Raw genomic sequence first — 19,177 nt, forward strand, 5'->3', positions numbered from 1 at the left:
TGTAACTATTAATGTAAAACAAATAATTTATCTTCTATGTTGCAGTACCCCTTTAATTGCAATTAGAGTTCAATTTTGAATATGAGATTGTTACATGACCCAAGAGAAATATTAAATAGCAAACCTTGCTCCATTTGTCTTAATTATGAGGTGTAATAAGAGAAAAACACAGTCTTCTAGAAAAGGTGTCTGACCTGCTTGAGCATGCACGAGTTTAATTTAATCTGAGCTTTTACACTTGTCACCTAGTTCGTACCCGCTGGTTCTCACTATCATCCCAACTGTTAGTTTTCACACGTTTGCATGGCAGAAGGATCACACTTAAATCAGTGACGCATTTATATGGCTGTAGATCTGAACCCACCAAGTAACAGAACCGTAGTCATTACTTAACCAATTTTCAACAGATTTCCCTGTTTCATCTAACATTATGTCTGGATCCAGGAGGAAAAATTCAGTGTTGGAAATGATCCCCCTTTCTAATTAGAATAATCCAGGCACTTGTGTAAAATGTGTCAGAGACGAGGAGACTATTAGTGGAAATGCCAGGAGATGCAAATTTCTTGCTTAAAAAAGGTACAGTAATCATCTCTCTGTCCATGTCTTTGCACTACATATCCAGATGATATAAAATTCTCAAATCAATTTTCAATAGAAAAACCACTCTTGAGTGCCAGGTGGCTCTAAAACTGCATGCCATATGGGTTCAACAAGATTAATCATAATAATTTTAAAAAATAAGGGGAAACCATCTTATCAATTCCGCATATTTAATTGAAAGAAATATGATGTTATTGTTATATGATTTACTATTAAACTGAATAGATGGTTTTCTTTTTTCCTACAACTGTAAAGGTAATTTTCTTCTATTTCTGGATCCTTACTTACCAAAGAAAATGATGACAAGAGCAAAGAAACTACTCTTTGCTCCTAGATGCTGTTTCAAAGTAACATACTCTCCAAAAAAAGACAAAAAGAGCAGACAGAAAAGTGTTTATTATTGTGAAGCATGATTATTATCCACTGACTTTAACCACGTACAGTAGTTATTATTGTAACCAGATTGATGAAAGTTCTCCACAGATGCTGGTTACCTAATTTCTTAAATCTCAGCAAAGCTTTGTTTTCATGTCATTGACATGACATTTGTAATGCTTTTGAAGGGGACACGTAACATTTCTATATCCATGAGTGAACTCTACTCAGTTTGGATGTAATATGTCCTTATCTATTCATTCCATTTCAATAAAATAGATTTTTTCACAGTAGTCATTGTCAAAAGTCACAGCAGGACAGACACAGGAGTACCTAAAACGGCCGCAGCTGAACTTGTCCTGGTCCTGTAATGAAACTAAACGATTAACTGAACAATAATGAAGCCAGTGTGTAAAGCTGTGCTCTGTCATACAAATCAACACAAACGACCAGAAAGGTGTTTGTGTAATTCACTGTGCTAGCACTGCAATTAAAAAAAAAAAAAAAAGAAAATAGACAAAAAACACATGCAAACTACTTTTCAGTTGCTTCACAACACAAAGTTTTGCGCGCAGCATATCGCCTCTGTGACACAGATATGCCCATGCACATAAATCTTTAATGTGAATCCCTTTTAATGAGGTCAGATGCATTTTTTTGAGAGGCAGCATTCAAAGTCAACTTTTCCTTTTTACAGATGAATGGGAATTTGCATTACTTCACCTGCTGCTGGAAATTAAAGCAGCCAGCCTGTGTTTAAGACAACACGGAAGAAAAGAAAAACCTTTTTAGGTCTTTAGTTTTTCCCTCAAACTGTATAAGGCCCTTGTGTTATATTTCTATAGTGTGAAACCAGGCAAACAAAGCTGCTGCAAACTTCAAAATCTTGTTTCCAAGGACATCTAAAGCTGCTGCCTGAACCTGTGAGGTCCCATGAGTCACAGCTTTATGTTGTGGAGGAGCAACATCAGCGGTGTCAAAACAGCCTCCTTTCTTTATCAGTCACAAAGCACAAGAGGAAAAACAGGCTTCTGCTCTATTATCAGAGTGTTATCTCTCGCTAATATATGCATAGAACAGTAAATTTAAACATTATATTTGCATATTGACCTGCAAATCTGTCGCTGATCTCATACCTCCATACCAGCCAAGTTAAATACTCCACCAGGATGATGCACGACTTTGTCTATAATAATTTAATAAATATATAAATAATTTCCTTACATGCATATTTTTTGAGGTGAAATCATCTTTAGTGTTGCTACGGTGAGATTTACACTCAAAGCCACAGTTCAAGTAGCGGATTCCTGCCTCTGGTTAAGGATTATATTAAGGTTTCTTTTAGTCTAATGCTAACATTTTTTTTGTAGTGCACAAAAGATAGAGGTAGTCAAGGTGAAAGCTGAACAATGTGCAGAGCTTGACAAATGAGACCAAGGTTTATGCAACAAAAGCATAAAGTGTGTAGTTTTCAGTAGGGTGACAGTGGCTTTATGCTTGATAAATAAATTAAACGGCAATCAGACAACATCATGCTCGTCTCAGAACATCTTTGCAGTCTTGGGACACAAGGTGTAACAAATATATAGGAACTATTTACCAAAAAATGATCAGATCATACCCCAACCGCCCTTTGTAGCCAGATTCCACCGATTGCTTATTTGGGTGTAGTTTTCTATAGCTAATGCATTTTTGTGTAGTTATTGTTAGGGTACATGTACAGACTGCACCACAAATTGCCTCAGATATAACACTAGCAGGGGTCGTGTTTATGTATTATAGCCACCAAATTAATTTCATCATAGAGATTATGAACATTTAATTTAATGCTGACAAACCTTTTTTGTGTAGACAAATGTAAGGGAAGAAACAAGCTCTGAAATTGCACACATGCATTAGTAAAATGCTGCCATTTCTCAGCGACATTAGAAGAGCAATTGAAGCGATGAAACAGAAAAGCAGAGATGCCACAAAGCATTCATGTATAGACAAACTAACTTATTTCATCCCACAGACATACTGTGTAGTGAAATTAAATTGTCTCCCCCCCAAAATGGCTTCCAATCCCACTACCTATGTTGCAGTGGGATGTAATGGTGCCTGCTCAGTATACATGCTGAGCTGGCTAAATAGTTTCTCCCCCTGAGCTCCCCGCTGGGTCACGACGGGTGTCTCACAAAGCTTGAATGTGTTCAGTAGCATCATGAATGGAATCTGCAACCTGCAGGCCAGATCCATTTAACAGCTTCAGCCTTGGTAAAGTCTGCCCAACTTAACTCCCTCTGATCAGAGAGCTGATGGGCTCCACAGGAAAGAGGCTGAGGTGTTTTGCTGAGCAAAGTGAAAGTTCTTAGTTTCCTGTGACCAATAAATGGGAGCTGCACCGTCGCTTGTGCCTCTGTTAACCTGAAGAAATTGCCAGCGACTACAAGTGACAGATTCATTTTGAGACTAAATTAAATCTGGTTTTCAGGTGCACGAGGTAGAAGAAGTATGGGAGGGGAGGACAGCCTGAAATGGGATTCACCATTTGAAGGTCAGCCTCTGGGAATACAGGGTAAGGAGGATGATTTTTATATCAAAGAAACATCTCCTGTTCTCCAAGTTTGGGAGTCTTAACACTGCCAGGCAGAATTTATATGTAAAGGGTTTTTTTCTTAAAGAATTTTTGTAAAAACTTAAAAAGCCTATTATGGAGCAAGTGAGCAGAAGGAAGAATCTTTAAGATTTTTGGTTTTCCAGCAACTTCAAGCTCAAGTGGCGGGCGGGTGTTTGGAGAAAAAAGGTCACTGCTGAGCACTAAACAGCAACCAGTCACAGTTAACAAATAGATGATGAGCACAGAGGAACATGTAGCAGCTGAAGAGCCAGATATTTCCCCCGGGGGTTGGACCAAAAACAGGAGAGTTGCCAGGTGGCCGATGACATGACTCCTAATGAATGCTAATGCTGCTCTGTACCTTTTACATGTGTCACAAAGAACTGTTTTCCAAAGAGCTTTTCAGTTACGATACGCCACTTTCTACTGCTTCCAGTGTCACCAAAACATTTTGGGCAGGTTTTAATATTTTAACACAACTTTATATTAAGGGAGCATGTACTGGGTACTTTTTTTGATGATATTAGAACAGAAGATTCTGTGACTCAACAAGGCTCTTTATGTTAACCTCATTTTCTCTTGCTTTGTCAACTCAAGATTTTATGGTGTGAAAGTAGATACTAAGGTTGGAGGGAAAACACCAACAAATCACTCTTTTACTTATCACTCCCTTGCAGAAGATGTTTATGTGAAGACCATCTGGGTTGTGTCAGAACTCACGGATGTAGGAGACCTCTGTATAAGATTTATAGGCCTTGAGAGTGCATCTTACTGCAATTGTAGAACAAAGGATTCCAACTGTCTAGTGTTTAACGGACCTGTCAAAGGTATGTTGAGATACGATTGTAGAAGGCCTCTTTCAGAGCTGGGGGAACTTCCTTATATGGTTTTAACTTGAAACTTGTTGACACACGAACTTTCTGCCTATAAATACCGCTGCACAAAAGAATAAAACTTTGAGTTGATTTTGGGAAAGCAACCTGAACAGTCTCTGTATCATTTTGTTCTCCTAACTGCTCCCGACGTCGTAACTAACCCGCTGACGGCATATCTGAGTGCTACTTGAGAATATATTGCTGAGTGTTACATAAGAATAATTTTGAATCTTATAGGGTAAAGACAAAACTCTGCTTATAGACGCCCACGCCTCGGGGAAACCCGATCCACGGACCAGACCCGGGACGGAGTTTCTTTCAATAATAAAAAGTGAGTGAGTACATTTCAACATTTTCAGCAATCACTCACAATCCTGGCACTGCCATGGTATCTGTAGCAGTGAACACATCGCACAGTGGCAATAACAGGAATTGACACAATAACAGGAATTGACACAATAACAGGAATTGACACAATAACAGGAATTGACACAATAATGATGAGCAACTGGATAAAGTCTTACAAGTAAAAGGTTCGTAAGAAGATGGGGTTCCTACAGCGGGGAACCATCTGAGTCTTCTGTCTTTCTAAGGGATCAGAATCTGGAAACAAGCCAACCTGAGGAGAAGAGGAAAAAAAAAAAAAACAGTACTAACTACTGTCTTAGAGTTTCCACAATGGCTTTTTTCATCATTCTGTTCTGTAGCACATACCTTAACATAAGAGTCACATGGCTCCTGGTGTCACGGCGGGGTGCGCCGATGTGTGATGAAACAGGACCCAAAAGCAGATGAGGACGATGAGTTGTAAGTTTGAACAGAAAAGTGATCCTTTAATGATAACGGCAAGGGAAAACCAGGAAACCAAAGCAAACTGTCAAAACACTAAGAGGTACTAAGACCAAAAACTATAACTATAACTGTGGTGGAAAATAACAGGCAAAGACTATGACTAAGACTAATGTAGAACTGACAGACGAAAACCATAACTATGACTGAGGGTGACGACCACTAACTAAGACTAAGGTCAAAATAAACAGACAACCCGACAATGGCATGCAGAAAACAAAGGGCTTAAATAGATACATGAGATGATCAGGGGAAGTGGAGACACATGGGGGAACAGCTGACTGACATAAACCTAATGACAGGGCCAGGAGAGGAAAGCTAAATACAATGAACAAAGAACACATGACACTGTCAGAATAAAACAGGAAACACTAAAACTAGACATGACAACACAAACTTAACAAACCTAATGCGTGATGAATAATACAAGAACCCAAAACATAGAAAACCAGAGGAACAATAAACAATAACTGCCCAAACTAAAGACAGATAGGAAATGACACAAAAACTAATCACATAACAAAATGAGACAAATACAAACATGAACTCAGAGCGCTGGGTCAGAGACCCAGCCTGTGACACCTGGCTCTCATTCAGCACGTCTCTCGCCTCCAAAACTGTGAATAAGTACAAATACCACATAATACATTTTAATGACTTTCTGGTCACATTAATAAAGAACATCAATGCTCTGTTCATGTTCCAAAAATGTACAAAAAAAGGTTTGTTCACATTTAGCACGTGTGTGCGTGTGCTTCTGCACCACAGGGTAGAAAATATAAAAGCATATGTACCAGGCAAGCTCTTTTTGTCACGGTCCTGGGTCTCCTGACCCAGCGTTTTTAGTTCTTTGTGGTTTTTGTATTATTGTACTTATGTGTGTGATTTATTCTATGGTTTCTAGTTTCGATCCCTTGCCCTTCATGTTTCTCCGTGTCCCCTCTGTTCTGTGTAAGTCTGTGTCTGCATGTTTGAGTTCCCCTCTGTGTCCCCTCTGTTCTTAGAGTCCTCTGCCTTATGGTTTATGTCTCTGTGTTTCTTAGTTGCTGTCTCCACTGTGTCAAGTTCGTCTCTGTTTTACTTTGAAGGTCCGTGTCTTATGTAAATGTGTCCTGCTTTGCTTGTCTCGTCAGTCCTGATTTCTCCCAGCTGTGCCCTCCTTCTGTGTCTCATTCCCCTCGTTACTTCCCAGTGTATTTAAATCCTGTGTTTCTCTGAGTCAGTGTCGCGTCGTCCATCAGGCTGTGTGTTATGCTCCCCTTGTCTTCTGGTATGTGTTACAATTAGCTCTCAATTAGATATCAACTAATATCATATCATGGTGTGTGAAGAACATGTTACAATTTCCAGCAAAGAAATGTTAAATGAGCAGCCATTGTGTCTTCCAGCTCATCAAGGTCCTGGGTCTGCCCTGGGGCTTTCTCCTGGTAGGACATTCCCAGAATATATTCCCTGGGAGTCATCCAAGGGGCACAGTCAGATGCCCGAAACACCCCAACCAGCTCCTTTTAATGTTGAGGAGCAACATTAAAGCTCCCTCTCGAATGACCAAGCTCCTCACCCCAGAGATGGGGTTCCTCACTCGATCTCTAAAGGAGAGCCCAGCAAGGAAGAACATATTATATATATATAGTATATGCACTGGGTGAATGTGCAATAGTAGCAGCAAGCAGGTGAATTCTGTACATTAATATGAATAGACATCTGACTATTTTACAGGATAGACATTATAAACATATTTAAAATTAAAGGAATTGAAATGTACATTGTGCCTTGGTTTAGTGTCTGGAAGAGAGTCCTGACTCAGTCAATTATAGATGATGTGAGAGGGCGGGTGTGTGTGTTTAGGGCACGGATGGCTTGGGGATAGAAGCTCCTCTTGAGTCTCTCTGTCCTTGCCCGGAAGATGCGGAACCTTCTACCAGATTGTTGGAACAGTTGGAACAGTTTGTTGCCAGGATGGGACGGACGGATCCTTCAGTATCTGCGCTGCTCTAGTCCGGCATCTCCTGGTGTAGGTGTCCTGAAGCGGGGGGAGAGCAATCCTGCAGCAGCGTTCTGCTGTACGGATCACTCTCTGGAGAGCTTTTTGGTCCTTCACACAGCTGTTCCCGAACCACGATGTCATGTTCTGTGTGAGGATGCTCTCCACAGCACCTGTATAGAAAATCCTGAGGATCTTTGGAGAGACCCTGAACTTCCTCAGTTGTCGTAGGTGATACAGGCGCTGCCTAGCCTTTTTGGTCTGGACCTGAATGTGGGCAGTCCATGTCAGGTCTGAGGAGATGTGGACACCAAGATACTTGAAGGACTGCACCCTCTCCACTGGTGCTCCATTGATGATGATGGGCTTGTAGTCTCTGTGCTGACCCCTTCTGAAGTCCACCACCAGCTCCTTGGTCTTGCTGACGTTCAGCTGGAGGTGGTTGTCCTGGCACCACGATGCCAGATTCTTCACTTCATCCATGTAGGCCGCCTCATCGTTGTTGGAGATGGCACCCAACACCACTGTGTCGTCAGCAAACTTCACAATGGTGTTGGAGCCATGGGTGGCCACACAGTCTGAAGTGTAGAGGGAGTAGAGCAGTGGCGAGAGGACACATCCCTGAGGGGCTCCTGTGTTGATGGTGATGCTGTTGGAGAAGCACCTGCCCACCCTCACCACCTGAGTTCTGCCAGTGAGGAAGTCCAACACCCATGCACACAGACGGCTGTTAAGTCCCAGATCCCTCAGCTTTGTGAACAGTCTGCAGGGCACTATTGTGTTAAACGCTGAACTGTAATCAACAAACAGCATTCGCACATAGTTACCCTGTTTCTTGTCCACGTGGCTGAGAGTGGTGTGTAGGACGTGGGCGATGGCATCCTCTGTGGATCTGTAGGCGAACTGCAGCGGATCTGTGGTGTCTGGGATGGAGGAGGAGATGATGTTCTTCAGCAGCCTCTCAAACACCTTCATTACCACCGAGGTCAGTGCAACTGGCCGGTAATCGTTCAGGGATGAGGGGTTGCTGTTCTTGGGCACAGGGATGATGGTGGAATTTTTGAAGCATGTGGGGACCACAGACTTCGCCAGGGACTCTCGGACCGCTCGGACGTCATGCTCCGCGATGCTGGTCACCGGTCTCTCACTGATGATGTCACTGTCCTCGGTAGTCAGGCGGTAGATAGCATTAGCCGCCTGGCTAACCTCGAAACGGGCGTAGAACCGATTCAGCTCGTTGGTGAATGCAGAGTCGGCGTTGATCGGCAAAGTGATTCAGGCAACCTCTATGCAGCATAATAAATCACAGGTCCAGCGTACCACGCCTGGGGCATGGTTAATTGGGTCCTACTCTGGAGTCAGGCTGGGTAGTACAGTTGGTGGCTGAACCTTAACCCATGGGGTCCATATTGTTCAGTGGTCTGTGGATCAGGTACCAGTCAGAGCTGGCAGTCCTGGTGCTCCGATCTAAAACTGGTTAAGTAATATAATAATAATAAAAATAAGACAAATCTATAAAACACTAAATATATTTAGTATAAATCTAATAAATCTAAAGTGGCCTGCATCTGGGTGCATGTAGTAACATTTTTTTGATGACCTTCAACTCTTCTTAAGCAACACTTTATTCGTGCAGTGCAAAACCAAAAGATCATATCAAGTCTCAATCCTATACTGCATGACCAAATATAGATGACATAGAGACATAACAGGGATGCAAAATATGTCTGGAAGGCTGCTTGGGTTTGGTTGGTATGACTCCAAAATAAACAACTTCCCCAAATGGCTGCTCTCCGGGGCTTTATTAATATTTGGATTCTTCTTTTTATGCAGCCAAGTGCAATGACCTTGCCATTTGTTGCCTTTGAAATCGGCGCATCAAAGACAGAAACCAGGTCTGTGACTCCTTGACTCAAGATGGTTTTAAGATGGTGATAAAACGGCACTAAGTTAGAGGCTCTCCGCTGTCAGTTTGCCATCATGATCGGGTTGGCAATTATCAGCAAACTAGTTGTAATAATATGATGATTAACTGACATTAATCGGCAAAAAATGTGCTTATCTGTTGCAGAAATTACAGAAATAAATTTAAAGTTCAGCCAGAGAGTTGTAGATCTGAAACAAATCTGAAATTCCTCTGCAAAAGAGTGAGGTAGTTGCTGCAGGATCGCTTAAAGCTTTAAGGTATGGTATGGTTTGTTTATTTATTTAGTGGTTGCTGAAACTTCTGACAATTTTTTTAAAATTAATATAATATTAATACAATCCCCCAAGTTTTAATTGTATCAAATTTGCTACATCTGGCTTTTTTTTCCTTTTTCTTTTTTTTTTTTGCTGTTTTTCTTTGAATCTATTGTGCAATTTATTTTTCACAGGGGAAAAAAATCACACTGATGATGTAGAAGTCTCAAACTCACATAAACTGCTTGAACAGGTGCTCAACAACTTTCCTTTTACATAGAAACAAAACCAGAATACAACCAGTTAGCATCCAACTGAGCTGAGTCCCCTGCTACAAATCACATGTTGCAGATGAGTTGTGCTTGTCAGTGCAGACTGACTCAGACCTATTTAAATATGTTTACAATCTGCCCTGACAGTGATTAAAGTTTATCTGTCTGTCGTTTGGAGACAGATTGCCTCCTACTAGGAAGACCTGTGCAGTTGACCTGTGATTGAAACTGGTTGCTCAAAGGTTGTTGGTGTTGCTGTTTTTTTTTTTTTTTTTTGAGGATATTCAACCTCGCCAACAGCAAAAAGAATAAATAAATAGAACAAATACTAACTAACTAACGAGTCACAAGGAGGTTTCCTGCTTTTTAATCTAGCGTTGACTGAGGCATAAGCCCACCCTCTGAGGCCCCGGTTAGACGACATGCAATTTTAAATGCTGTAAATAAAACTAAAACAGCAGGATAACACATAATGATGTTGGCAGTTGTCAGGTCTTTATATGGTCACTTGCTGATCTCATTCAGTATTAATTAACCAGGTTTACAGTCAGCGAGGATATGCATGGGAATCACTGGACAGTGACCTTGATGGGCGCATCTCATCAAACTAATTAATTCATTACTGTTTCCTCCAAGTCCCATAAATCAACTTGTCACTCTCCACATGGCAACAGATGTAGAGGGCAGCAGACAATCTATTATGTTCATGTATAACTGCTGATACAAAACACCATTACGCTGTCGAGGATGAGAGGACACAGGAGCCCGTTAAGCAGAAGGATTTTCAGCTACTTTCGTCAACCTAATTTGCTGAGAGGTGATTGCACAGAGATTTACAGTATTACTTAAATTCAAATATAAAAAAGATCTGAGTGATAAAGCCTAAGCCCTACATGTTTCTCAAAAGCAATTATAAAACAGATCCTCCACCCACAAAGATGTACATCAGTCGGGAAGGATTTTGTTATAATGTAGCGGCAGCTAAGAAGGTACGCAGAGGATATTTCTGTTTCATTTAAATGGCTATTGCAGGCACAGCATGCATTCATACAGCATATAGGATATATTACTTAGTGAAAGCCATTCATTACTCTAAAGCCTAAATTGATTAATTGCCATATTGGCATTTAAATGCCAATATGGCAATTATATAATTATTATAATTATATAATTATATAGCAGTATATTATAATTACCTGCAATTTTGAACTGGCTTGCAAACATGCTAACAATATCTGGTGTATCTGGAAAACACTTGGATGCAGTTTTGTAAATGTTTAACCTGCAATATTATTTAGGCATTTGTTATATTTGAATTTGAATTTATTTATTTAAAAGGGACAGTGCAGTTTAACATAGTTCAAGTGCAAGACATGAAACTGATGTGCCGCACATAGGTTTATAGCTACTGCTAATTTTCAACAATTGTCCCTTGTTGGGCTTACAATCTAAATAAGATACATTTTACAATAAAACATACATTTTCATAAAACCAAATTACATCATAAATACAATTACAGTCACTCGACAATAATTTTAAATAAAATTAAAATCATTAGTTAAAATGACTACATCTTTGATTTCCCTTTAACCACACTTTAACCTTCAATGTAAAAGATCTAATGTCTGTAATCAATTTGATATCGGTTGGAAGTGTGTTCCACAGATGGCAAGCCTTTATAGAAAAAGCTGACTGGAATATTCACATGAAGCCAAGTTTCAGTTAAACAAAGATAATCCAAATTTGAGTCACAAAGAAGAGTATAAATCTGATCTATTTTTGGAATAACACTCCGAATATTTAAGTAGCCACCAAGAATACCTTTGGGTTTGGATTTTAAGTCTGATAACACTTTGGCATGATTAACAGTTTGAAAGAATAGATACTGTTTTTGTTTCTGAGCTGCACATTGCTCAGTTTTTTCTATTCTTGTTTCTTGGAAAGCCATGGAAGATTCTTCATTAAGCACAACGGCTTGTTCCATTTCCGTCCCAGCCTTCAATTCTGTGACTTTCTCTGCATTCAAATGATGGGACTCACTATTACGACGCATTACAGAATCTGGTTGAAGTGTCTTTAGATAATCAGTAGAAAACGCTGCTTGTTCCTGGCTCAGATCTTGCCCTTCGGACGGGTGCTGTAGTTCCTTCCCAAATGCGCCAATCACAGCTGCGATCGGCACTTTATTCACATTTTCAAACCCATGTATTCTTAAAAGTACTCCATAAAACAACATTATACAGCTAAACTTGTCAGAAATTTCAAGAGAAAAATTGTGGACAGGACAATAAAAAAATCTGGCTAATGCAGGGCTTATGTTTTTGTAGTAGCAAAATTAGCCAGAGTATGTGAGAAGTCAGCACATCATTGCTAGTTGAAGGTTTGTTTAAGTGTCTGACTCATTTTTCTGAATTGGTTTCATCTTCTTTGTTATTAAAGCATACTCTGCAGTTAACACTACTGCAAAGTAAAAAACTGAGTCCTTGAATTGGGCTGACTTTACTATCAAACCAGATCTTTCAGGGTCTTACGTTGCAGCGAGCACTGATACTCCTCCAGGGCTGTGCATGCAGTATCTTACCTCTCAGTACCCTTTGGCTGACTGGCAGGGTTTTGTTCAGGTGTGGGCCTCTATGAACCCCACAGGTCTCACTTACCTGAGTGCACCTCCGCCCACAGACACCCTTTAATCCTCTAAGTGTAGGGTTTTAAAGCTCAACAAAGGATGTCCTTTAAGCTTCGTGCTGAATGGATGTGCTCAGGATGTGATTTTTAAAAATGTAAAGGTTAATGGAAGTCGTGCACAGTTATCGGCGCTCAAACTACTACACAAACAAATAAACCAACACGTGTATGCATAGATGAGAGAGGTGGAAACATGGGAGATCCATGCATATACACCTCACATTATTGAAACTGCTCATGCATGGCTCTTACAGCTAGACATATTAGACAGTGGCTTTTTGAGCCATCTATTTATTTATTGGACATCTTCTAATAGAAATTTCTTTAATTTTTAAGTGTTTTCTAAACCAGTTCTTTAACGAAAACTGTTTTGTTTAGTTTTTTTTAGCTAGATCAAGCCCAGTGCTGTGCTGTACCTCTGCTTGATAATGCCTGCAGTGCTGAGTGGCTACCCTGCATATAATGAGCTATGTCAATAATGAGAGAGAAGAGTTTTAATACTTCATTAGATAAGTGCAGTGCCTTAAAATGTTTTCAGTCTGCTTGGACTTGCAGAATTAATAAAAAAAAAAACTATTTATGATAAATATAGCATACTCTTAATTAAAGCATCTGGTGAGTTGAGCAAACATTTAATCAAATCAGTGTGTAGTAATAATTTAGCTGCTCAAGATCAGACTCACCCACTCCTCTTACAACGACGTACTTCCTGGTGTTCCTTGCCGTTTGTTCTTGTTCTCTGTGGTCCACCCCCTCATCCCCTTTTCGCTCTCCTTTCTCCTCAGGTCCCCTGGGGGTCTGATGTTCCTAAGAACCATGGCAGATCCTTCTTGAAGCCCTCTCCACTACACAACCATCATCGTGAGTGTCTTAATTTTGTTGCCTCTCATAGCATTTTGTATGCTCTATTTGCAAACATATTATACATCAGTACATTTGTCGTTAATAACATCCCGCTCTGCCATCTTCTGTCATATTCAATAGATTTTCATCTGAGTTGAGATATTTCAAGGTCTTTTCACCTTGAAGCATCAACAAATCATACTGCTCACAGCATGTGAAAAGGATTTACAAAACAAGTCTCTGTATGTAGTGTATGTGCCTCCTTGTTCCAATAAAGGTCACTGAGCATCTCCCACATCAGCTTTAAAGGTAAGCACTTTGTCATCGCATTAAATGGCACAAAAATATTCTGTGCTGAACACTGTCCATGCCTCAGAAAATAATGAAGACTTTAGCTTCATTATATGCAACTCCATAAAATAAACAGTGCACTGAAAAAAATATGTTGTTGGATTTACTTAATTCAATGGTGGACATTTGTTGCACACAGATGTTTTGCTTCGGCAGCAACTTAAACAATTGAGTTAAATTAACACAATTTATTCATGTTCAATAAACCTGTGCAATTTGTGTTGATAAAATGTGACTTAAACATGTTTTGATGAAGTAATTTGAGCTCTTGGAATATTTTAATCCTTCACAATTTTCTCACGTTATCCCAACACGATTCAATAACTTTTACCCAATACTACTTGGTCACTTAAATACTACATGTTATCTTCAAATTACATTTTGCTATTATATTCTAGTATCAAATACACAATTTTCAAATGGAGGCCTTATAACAGATTGTATTGTTCTCTTCCAAGATGGTTGCTGGCATCCACCAGTAACCTTTCAAAACAAAATGTCTAATTTCACTGCATTGACAGTAGGTAAAGAATTAAACTGACATTACTCCTCCACTGAATCTATATAAATCAACAGTTAAATAATGTCAGTTCTTCCGTGTTCTCTGGAATCAATCACAGTAAAGAAATTAGACTGTTTCTTTTGAAAAATGTTGGGAAAGAACAAATCAAAACATTCTATTTAAGGCCTCTGACCTCAAGATTCAGTTAAACAACAATTATAACTAAACAATTTGAGGTAATGTTAGTTTCCATTAACATTAAATTAGGTTACTGAATTGGCAAACACCTTCCTATTAACACCTCCCATTTTACCCCAATAACTAAAGAAATTAGCACTTGCAGGTCAAAACCTTTATTCAAGAGACGCAAAAATAACATTGATACAGTGACTGTCAAAAATTACAGCACTGATCATACTGTGACATCTTGGTTCAAAACAGCACACTTAGAAATATTCAACGTTCTTTACTTCAACTGAATGAAACTGAAAATACCATTTCACACGACCCATATGGGATATTTAGACTGTATAACTGTTCACGCTACATCTCTTCACTAGTAAAAGAAAGAAAAAATACAAAGAGAAATTTAAAAATGCTGCCAAACAGACAAACAGAACTTGTACAGAGCAAAAGGAAAAACAAACAACAAAAAAAACGGCTTGTCCTCATGGCAGTTGCAGAGTATATAAAAATGAACCCTGCGATCCGTTCCTGGAATTGAGCTTCAAAAATGCAGCAGAACAAGTGTGAGATTTAAATGTCCTCTCACCTAGAGCTGATCAGCTTGCATGCATAACAGTGAGCTTCGTTGCAGGAGCAGTTTTGTCTTAGTTGTGAGCTTTTCTTGAGAGCTGAGTTGCATCCAACTCCATTACCACCCTTTGAATCACCTCAAAAGTGTAGCAGAGTTGTGATGGGTAACTCATGTTGAAGGAATAAAAAAGGTCCAAACAGCATGGCTACTGCAAAGGTCACGTTATCCAGATCTTGAAGAACAACATCAGAAAAGTCATTGCCTGGCGCATCTCTGGAGACAGATGTTCATTGTGGTTTTCTCAATCTGTGCAGTGGCCTCAGTCAAGTCCTGGTTAAACACAAAACATTTCTTTAAGATTCCTTTTTAAACTCATCTCTTTTGAATCTACCAGTTCTAATGTTAGAGTAATTTAAACCAATGCAAGCAACATAGTAAATAGCTATAGCCAAAGAGTGGCCTGCCATGCTGCCATTCATGGTCTAACAGAGTTTCTAAGAGAGGGTGAAAAACATAATAATTTCAAATGCTTTACATTAGTTTTTGTTAGAAAGACACCGGCCCATCAGAAATCCAGGTTATGTCACTCAGAAGATGTTAGAATTTAGACTTTCAGCCCCACAATTTGGTTAGCTGTTGGTCTTTTTTTTTTTTTTTCAAACAAAAGCTAATGTAAATATTGGGGGGATTTTTCTTTGTTCACTAGAATGACAAATTTAAAGTTTTTTCACACTGATGTGACCCCTAATACAGGGGTGGGGCCTCAAGGGCCGGCGGCTGAGTTCACTACCAGGCCTCATGTGAACTTCAAATTATTAAAGAGGACTACTGGTCCTAACCAGTCCAATGAGGATCAAGTGGATAACTAAATGCATTTTTAAATGTTGCAAAGCCACAATCTACTCATAAAACACTCACCATGAACTCCTGCACCAAGATGTTGCAATTGTCTTTCACACAGATGCGGAGCACTTTGATGAGGGACTCCGAGCATTAATGTCATCCTAAAGTATTATAACAAAGAAAACAGAGATTTGTGAACTTTTCAGTAGCACAGAAGAAAATGATCCCAGACAAAAACTCTTGACTTTTTAAACCAGTCAACATGCAACACCAGCATCTACAAAGCAATATCAAAAGTTCCTGTTTGACATCAACTTTATGGATATATCGTTTCCAGAACATTTATTTTTTAAAAAAGATAAATTTTTCTCAGTGGGCCAGTAAATGCATGACGAAAATTATGGCATCCTTTTAGTGGAATCAGTACTCACAGGTAATAGTTGACGGTTTCAATGGATGTAGCATAAAAATCTTTTACTGACCTAATGCAATACATATACACTTTGTAGTTAAAGAATTTTAAAGTTCTTACTGTCATAATGGCAGCTACATCCATTAGCTTTGTGCCCTGTTCCCCCGATCACTTTGCAAACACTTTCAGCAGACTGCCAGAGAGAAACTCAGCTCCGTCAGAAACCTTGACTGTATGCATGGTTGGGATGCACTGGAATGCTGCATTTCATCTGAAATGACATAAAATTATTTTGAAATAACAGCAGGCACTGTGCTTGGTTAATCAGTAATGTTTTGTTGAATAAAAACTGTGTTTCCAGATCTTATGGGATTAAAAAAATCCAAAGATGTTTGTTTCTGATTTGCAACCCAACAACCCACAAGTTACAACCTCATTTCAGTTCAAGTGTGCATTAATGCGAGTCCAGTAATCACCTTTCTGGCAATACATACAGGTATAAGATAAACCTATGGCAGATTTTGGATTTCTCAGTTGTATTAATAGGGTGAGTATGCATGCACCTAATAATTATAAAAAACCTATTATAATTAAGTTACAGAAACGAAAATAGAATATACTTTCTTACCATAACACCTTGAACCCACAATCCATCAGCTGACTCCTGGTGAAATGCAGAATAGAGGTCGTCTCTCAATGTGCAGCAAAAAAAAACAAAAACAAAAAGAAAAGGACAGCAGGTGAGGGCAGGAGGGGTAGGGATGTAAGCTAGCATAATGCCGCTGATGATATTAGCTAAAGCTGTTCAATGTCCAAAATCTCACTAACACCACGGTGCAGTAAATACACAATGTAACTGAAGAGTCAGTTGGCAAATCTATTCACACAGAAAACCAAATTATGTTATGAGTGCCTCGTAATTAGGTTTAATGTGATATTACGGCTCTTGTGCCAAAGACAAATTCAAATGAAAAAGCGCCAATTCTTTGACAACAGATAAAACAGCAAATAAGCTAACGGCTCTTTTTTAGCATGTTACATGGCGACACTCTAGACGTTTAACTACATTTGGCTGAAATATGGTAAAAATTAATTCAAAAAATCAAGACATACCAAAAACGTACAGTTGGCTGCTCGACTTGACTGAGATGGATGCCTTTTTTAAACCACGATCCAAAGCCCGCGAGATGAAATCACGCGTGGTTTCACGAGATTTAACGTTGCTATCTTATTAACTTACTTCACCTGAACATGATATGAACAATTTAATACACCCTTTCTGCATATCATGTAGTTTTTACACTATATAGTTACATTTAACTTTAAAACATGAGGCAATTGTGTTAAATACATGCAAGATGCTTACATAAATCCAAGAGATGGCCAGTCCCTTTTTTTCAGTGTGAATAATACAGTCAGTATAATGTATTTTTTCTTATTCACAGCCACAAACTGTCACATTTTTTCTGTGTTAGTGAGTGGGAAGTAACACATCAAAATACTGAACATATTTTATTTCAGAAACATGTATAGTTAATTAAATTAAATAAACACTCCATGATTCAATGGCTTTAGCAGCAATAACTTGAAGTAATAATTTTCTGTGTGACTTTATCAGTCTTGCACATCATTGAGGAGGAATGTTGACCCACTCTTCTTTGCAACCTTGCTTCAAGTATGCAGAAAGTGCTTTCTTGAGGTCCCACTAGAGCATTTAAATCAGGTTGAGGTCTGGACTTTGACCTCGTTTCTTCTCTTTTTAAGCCATTCCATTGCAGATTTGCTGCTGTGCTTGGGATTATTGTCCTGTCATATGACCCAGTTTCAGCCAAGCTTTAACAATCATGCAGATGGTACACAGAGGAGTTCATGGCTGACTCAGTGATTGCAAGGTGCACAGGTTCTGTAGATGTCAAACAAGCCCAGCAATCAGAGAGCGTTGTGAAGTTTGAAGACGATCTATGAAAAGTTGTGTGTTTCACATTTGGTGTGACTTTGACCTGATTTTCACCAAATTTAAGTCAGGTCGAGCTCTTATTGGTATCTACACAAAATGTGAAAATAATATATATTAAAAACTGTGGACAGCCAACAAACAGACAAACAGATGTCAGGGTGATCAGAAGTTGTCAGTCAGTCGCAAACTGGTCTCTAGACCTCTGCGATTGTGGAATTAAAGACTTCTAGAATAATCCATTTTTACATTTGTTTAACTTTTATTTGAGGTTGGCCCAAACCTGAGTGAGTAAACTTAGCATGTCACTGCTGACCCACCACCAATGCATATAATCTAAAACGGCTAACTTGTCTGTGTTTAGGATGTACAATTTTTGCATTTAACATTTTTGCCTTAAAGTGTGAACATTATCAGAATTGGCATACTTCAGTATGTCAATATGATAATTTTATTATTATTAATCTAGCCACAGCTTTACAGGCTTTATCATGCCAGCAGCAGCAGCTACAGGCAAACCACTGAAGAGTCTGTTGTTAAGATTTCAATTTCATATACAAAGCTGAAAGATTTTAAGATTCTACAAACATATATTTTTTTATTTTGGTTCTTAAAGAATTTAGGCTAAAAAGCTGAGCAAGTAGTGTGCACTCGACAGACTTAATTACTCTTCCTCCTGAGACAACCAGCTGATTTGTTTGAGAGTAAGAGTCTATACTTCCATACACAGATACAGAATATCGTGTTTAACAAAAGCATATCAATCAGTTTCTATTTGTTTATTGAGTTTGTACAGGGTATTAAAGAAGGTGGTGTTTTGTTTACACACATACTGTATGCAATCCAGCAGTCCAGCAGTGTGAGATTAATTGAAAGGTGCTTTCATGCTCAGTAGTTTCACACTTTCAAATTACACTTGCGTTATTTCTAAATTACCAAGAAAGCGAGGCAAGAGTAGATCATTTAGAAGCCAAGTCATCCTCTGTTTCCTGACAACATCTGTCCTACACCAACTGAGTAACTATGCAAAAGTGCAGGCTATAATGTTCCACGCATGGCATGCTTCTGTTCTACAAATCACATCAATCAGCTTG

General features: G+C 39.1%; 1 long non-coding RNA gene across 2 annotated transcripts; it reads right to left on the bottom strand.

Moving 5' to 3' along the window:
• Positions 1–14,454: 14,454 nt before the first annotated feature.
• Positions 14,455–17,532, bottom strand: LOC145425292 (uncharacterized). 2 transcript variants are annotated; one of them, XR_013905964.1, is made up of 5 exons: positions 17,496–17,532; positions 16,758–17,374; positions 16,250–16,400; positions 15,793–15,878; positions 14,455–15,204 (listed from the first exon to the last, which is right to left on the bottom strand). It is a non-coding gene; the product is annotated as an uncharacterized LOC145425292 (long non-coding RNA). The 2 variants fall into 2 exon arrangements; XR_013905958.1 differs by having other exon boundaries at positions 16,758–17,531.
• Between the last annotated feature and the right edge of the window lie 1,645 nt (positions 17,533–19,177).

This window comes from Astatotilapia calliptera, chromosome 1 (assembly GCF_964374335.1).
Source record: "Astatotilapia calliptera chromosome 1, fAstCal68.1, whole genome shotgun sequence".
Classification (NCBI taxonomy): domain Eukaryota; kingdom Metazoa; phylum Chordata; class Actinopteri; order Cichliformes; family Cichlidae; genus Astatotilapia; species Astatotilapia calliptera.